General features: G+C 34.3%; 1 long non-coding RNA gene across 1 annotated transcript; it reads right to left on the reverse strand.

Annotated features, from left to right (window-relative positions):
• Window positions 1-1,332: 1,332 nt before the first annotated feature.
• Window positions 1,333-4,791, reverse strand: LOC137094169 (uncharacterized). The gene is made up of 5 exons (XR_010908606.1): window positions 4,058-4,791; window positions 3,537-3,571; window positions 3,026-3,199; window positions 2,796-2,888; window positions 1,333-2,576 (listed from the first exon to the last, which is right to left on the reverse strand). It is a non-coding gene; the product is annotated as an uncharacterized lncRNA (long non-coding RNA).
• Window positions 4,792-6,000: the final 1,209 nt, after the last annotated feature.

Here is a 6,000-nt window from a genome sequence, read left to right on the forward strand (position 1 = left end):
GACATGACAAAATGATTGCTGTAAGACAGAAATAAGAATATTTTTAATGATAAAAATGATTTAAATGCAATAATTATTTGTATTCATTATAAAGGACATCCCAACATATTGTGAAAAGCTTTAAACATTTCATTTTGGGGAACCACCACTTTCAAAAATCTAGGGGACTGAAATATTACAGAATCCTTTAGGGTGAACTAACACTTTAATGTTAATACCGTCTCTCTCGGTTTTCAAATTCTTGTGGTGGGGGGTGGAGTGAAGATGGCGGAGTGAGCAGATGTAAAAGTTGCAGGGTCTGACAGATAAAGTGATTTTGACATTTAAAACAGTTATTTTTGAACAACAGTCCCCCCCTCAAGTCATTGTAAGGTAGTCAACACTCTGAAAATACTACTGTGTGACACTTCTTTGAAAAGGCGCACAAAATAATACACTCGGAGAAAATGGCTAATACTCAGGGCAAAGCTAGAATAATTGAACATGACTACAGCATGGACGGAATACATGAGGCATGTTTTGACGAATGTGTTGAAGAAGAGATGCAGACGGGAAAAACTCTGAGCGACCACACTCCGTTACAGAGTCCACTTCCAAAGAAACTGAAGAAAAAAGATAATTCAAGAGAAGTAAGCATGGAAAGCATTTATGATGCTATTCAAGCTCTGTCATAAAGATTCGAGGAGAGACTGGATGCGTTCGAAAAAAAGTTTGAAAGCTTTGATAGGCGCATACAGAAAAATGAAAAAGAGGTTACAGAAAATAAAAATGAAATAATTCAACTCAAAGCACAAGTGGAGAGGGTGACAAAAGAAAACAAGGAGTTGAAGGAAAGATGCCGGGAAATCGAGCGTTACGGAAGACGATGGAATCTCAAATTGATCGGGCTACCGGAGAAGGAAAACGAGGAAACTAGAGAAGTGGTGATCGGTATTCTCACAAGAGTGATTCCGATGTCAGTGGAAAAACTACGAGACAAGGTTGATACTGTCCATAGTCTGGGAAAGAAAGATGATCCCGCTTTCAACATGCACTGTAAAATGTAACAAGTTGACTTTACTTAGAAAAAGTGAGGAAACCGATTGCCTTAAAATTTTCAAGTAAAGTAGCGTATTATTTTTTTGTTGGCAAAACTTAACAAAATTTGTACAGAAAACTTCTTAATGAAGTATACTTAACTCAAAATTCTTAGTTGTGTTAACTTGTTATTAGTGCTCACATTACTAGGAAAATATCAGGAAACCGATTGCCTTAAAATTCTCAAGTAAGCTGAACTTAAAAAAATAAGTGAAGACAAAAAGCAACAACTGAACTCAATTCAACACTTATTTATTACTTATCAATAGTCTAAAGGTACTACAGTGTAAAAAACACCATTATAAGACACAAATTCTAAAAAAAAATTCTTGTAACATTAACAAGTTAATGCACAAAAAACACTGTTATTCTTGTTAATACTAAACAAAAGTGCAAAGTGCAAGTCATTTTTTTTTTTTTTACTGAATTTGGAATCGTGACAATCTTTTTTGACAATCTTTTCCCTGAGACTGAACAGGTACTACAGTGTAAAAAACACAATGTCATTATGAGACACAAATTCTAAAAATAAATAAATAAAAAAAAAATCTTGTAACATTAACAAGTTAAGGCACAAAAAACACATTGTTATTCTTGTTAATACTAAAAAAAACTGCAACAAAAAAAAATTAACTGAATTTGGAATCGTGACTGTTTTGACAATCTTTTGCCTGAGACTGAACAGCTGACATTTTAAAATGAACAACTTTAGTTTAATGCAAGACCTAATTTTAACACTCAGAACTGTAAATTATGTCACAATTTACCCAACACCCACAAGTTCCAGACCCATTACACTTTTGTTAGACCTTGAAACACAAATGAATGTTTTTATTTAGTTTCTGTCCCTTTAATGAAAATCCAGGTAACCAAAACTTAAAAGATCCAGAAAAATATATAATTTACGCACCATAAAAATAAATCAATTTGAATTGAGCAGATAAAGAGGATTTGTTTTAAAACACATAATTACATTGTTTTGTCTTCTTAAAGTTTTGGTTACCTAGACTTTCAATGGAGGGCAAGAAACTTCTAATGGTTAATTAAAAATATTTGTATTTGTGTTTCAAAGACTAAAAAAAGTGTTGTGGGTTTGGAATGATATGTGGGTGAACAAATTAATGACAGATTTTACATTTTGGGTGAATTAAACTTTTAAGACAACTTCAAACAGCCTTCACTTACAGAAGCAGCATGTTTTTAAGTGACTGTAGTTTTGGTTAAAGGGATTTGTGTCCAAGAGAAAGAAACACTCTTTGAATAAAATCAGAGGTGTTCTAAAGCTGCGAAAGGTACTCCAAGTTCAGCGCATATGTTAGCCCAAAAAGTAGGCACATGGCATTGGGAAGGTTTTCAAGATCATCCATCACAATGGCTCCTTCTAGGATGATTGCTGTGTGTGAAGCCTTCAAACACAGTACTTGAGGTGAACCCTGGCTGTCTTCTGTCATCACGCTCAGAATCCCGATGGAAGTTTGGGGTATGTCACTATCACAGTCCTACAAAATTAAACAATACATATAAGTATTGTATGAAAATTAGAAAAAACAATGAATAGTACAATTAGGGCAGAACATACAACAAAATGGAAAACTCAAATGCAGCATTTGCATGTCTGCTTCAAGATGAGAGTTAAATGAAGAATAATTGAATGCCAATATGTGATGTATGTGTGGGGTTGATTATAGTTTAGAATGAAAAGTAAGAAAGGTACTTGCCAACATTGTTTTAAAAAAGTCAGAGGTTTCTTCTCCAAGAAGTAGAGAGAGGTCACAAAGAACTGTTGTCCGCTTAGCAGTGATGTCAGCGCTCTATGTGGGGGGAAGATATCAAATTAGCCTGAATAAATCTATTTAAAAAATTCAGTGATGACCTTGCTCAAAAAAGAAATGTTGTAACAGAATGAAATATTTAATTTGTTAATATATTACTTAAAGGGATAGTTCACCCAAAAATGAAGATTTGATGTTTATCTGCTTCCCCCCAGGGCATCCAAGATGTAGGTGACTTTGTTTCTTCAGTAGAACACAAATTAAGATTTTTAACTCCAACCGCTGCCATCTGTCAGTCAAATAATGGGAGTGAATGGGAACTCTGCGGCTCATGACGACACATTGATGTCCTAAGACACAAAACGATCAGTTTGTGTGAGAAACACAACAGTATTTATATAATTTTTTACCTCTAAAACACCACTAGTGTGAATTGATTAAAAGACGGGAGAGACAAATTTGTTGAACAAAGTATATTTTTGTTTTGTTTTTCTGCACAAAAGTGTTCTCATCACTTAATAACATTAAGGTTGAACCACTGCAGTCTCATGGACTATTTTAACATTGTCTATACTGAACCTTGAATGTGGTAGTTTCTTTGATAAAAAAACTAAGAAAAATTAAAGCTTTAAGCAATAATGCTTCAATAAAGGAGCTCATTTTTCACAGGAAAAAAACAATACTTACATTTCCATTGCATGTCTCATTTCACAAAACATTCTCTGCAAAAGAAGACAATAATATTAACATACAAAATCCTTATATATTTATTTGCAAGTCACTGTGTAATGTTTATACTTATTAAACATGTTTAAACATTAAAAAAATATCTCAAGTTGGCCTATTCTACAATGAATATATTTACATTATAACGTTGCCTGTAAAACAGACCTAAACACTGTAATATAAATCTCTAAATTGGAGTAATCAGTTTTCCTCAGTCAACATTGTACACAATAAAAATAAATAATAAAATATAAAACCATTCCTTGATTGAAAACAGGCACCAAAAAATTAGTGAATAGCAATGGCTAGACTGTTCATTTCAATTAGCACAATCCAACACAATCCAAAAGTTTGATTAAACTAACATCACAACCAATTTAGCTGTGTAACACTACCTCATTTAATCTGCTTATTACACTATTGATTAATGTATATTAAGCAAATAAGCAATTACAAAACATGCCAAACGAGCGCTGACTCACCTTTCCATGTGCTTCTTCCATCAGAATAAGTTATTACGGTGCGAAACGACTCCACCTATGGACAGAACTGTGCATAGCCACTCGAAAAAGTTCAATATACTTACTATGTTAATTAGAGTTTAATCGAACCTTTTGAGTTTAATAACTTGCTGTGCTAAAAAGTTGTCATTACTCTGTTAACCTTAGTAAGATCAACAAACTTACTCAAAATAAGTTATATTCACTTAATATTATTAGTAAGATCATCAGTTGCATTTTACAGTGTGAGACCACGACCGATCATCATGCAGTTCGGCATGCAGACGACGAGGGACGAGATTTGGAGGAGATCGAGGGAGGCCAGAGTCTGCAAGAAGCTGCATGTTTACTTTTTAGACAGGACTAGTCAAAAGAAGATCGCGAAGCTCGGGGAAAGTTGTATCCAACGGTATAGGAGGCCAGACGTACTGGGAAGAAAGCTTACTTGAAGGAAGGGTATGCTATTATAGACGGAAAAAGAGTGGATGCACATTTCTCAGGTTAAGAAGAGTGTCATTACCTTGATTCAGAAAGTTTGATTAAGGGGACTGTTATTGTTAATGTCAAAGTTGAAATTGTAATATGAAAGATTGTTCATTCCTGCCTTAAACCACATGTCTTAAGAGCACTTAAGAGCGTCTATTTATATTAGTTCTTTAAATGTTCGAGGTTTAAAGAATAACATTAAGCGCAAGGCCATTTTTTTATATTGTAAGGAAGTCAAAGCTAATCTTAATTTATTACAAGAGACACATTCTAACAAGGACAATGAAAAATTCTGGAAGCAACAATGCGGAGACAATATTTTGTATTCACATGGATCCTCTCATTCTGCAGGAGTGATGATTTTATTTTTTAGGTTTACAGGGAAAATTATTGATTATAAAAGTGATGTAGCAGGTCACTGTTTAATGGTGGTGGTGGCAGTATTTGATTTTAAAATTATTTTGATTAATGTATACGGGTATAATAACAGGTGATTTTAACATAGCACCTAATTCCTGGCTTGATAGAAAACCTCCTTAAGTATCACAACCGGAGTATAATGATACACTAAATCATTTTTGTTTATCTAGTGACTTGGTAGAGTATTGGAGAGTGACAAATCCTAACACAATACAGTTTACATGGATCAGCCCAGCAGATGTTAACATATGCTCAAGGTTAGATTATTGGCTTGCATCTCCAAATATTACTAATCTTACTCCAAAATGTGATATTCAATCATCTCCTCTCATGGACCATTGTCTTATTTACTTGTCACTCTCAATAGTCAAACAAAAACATAAATCAAACAATATTTGGAAATTTAACAATACTTTGTTGCTGAATGAAGAATTCTGTAACCAGATTAGAATAATATGTCTTAAAACTAATGATATGGATATGTCAGATAAAAGTAAATGGGAATGGTTTAAATTTGAGTTAAGCAACAAGAAATTGAAACTGGAAAGAAAATAGCCGACAACCGTAAACGAAAACAAAAGGAAATAGTTATAAGATAAAAGATAAGTCTATTGTGTGATAAAACTAACATAACAGTAGAAGAGATACAAGAGTTACACACACTTTATTAGATGATATATACTTGGAGAAGGCAAAAGGCACCTTTTTAAGATCAAAAGCCAAATGGATTGAACAGAGGGAAAAAACTCATCATATTTTTATAGCCTTGAAAAACGGAGACAGACCAAAAAATATATAACAAAATTAATCCAAAATGGAAAAGGCTTGAGTGTTCAGCGCGCCGTGTGCCGTCGAGCGGCCGGCTGACAGCGGTGGTTGTCACAGCAACCGGCGCGCGTCAGTCGGTGCTCTAGATGCGCGGCCGAGACTATGAAACCTCAGATGGGGTCGAGTCCCTTCGCCTGTCCCCCGATCTAGTTCATTTTCTGGTGTTACTGGAAAAGGGCTACTTTGGCTGA

Source organism: Pseudorasbora parva, chromosome 12, assembly GCF_024679245.1.
Source record: "Pseudorasbora parva isolate DD20220531a chromosome 12, ASM2467924v1, whole genome shotgun sequence".
Lineage (NCBI taxonomy): Eukaryota > Metazoa > Chordata > Actinopteri > Cypriniformes > Gobionidae > Pseudorasbora > Pseudorasbora parva.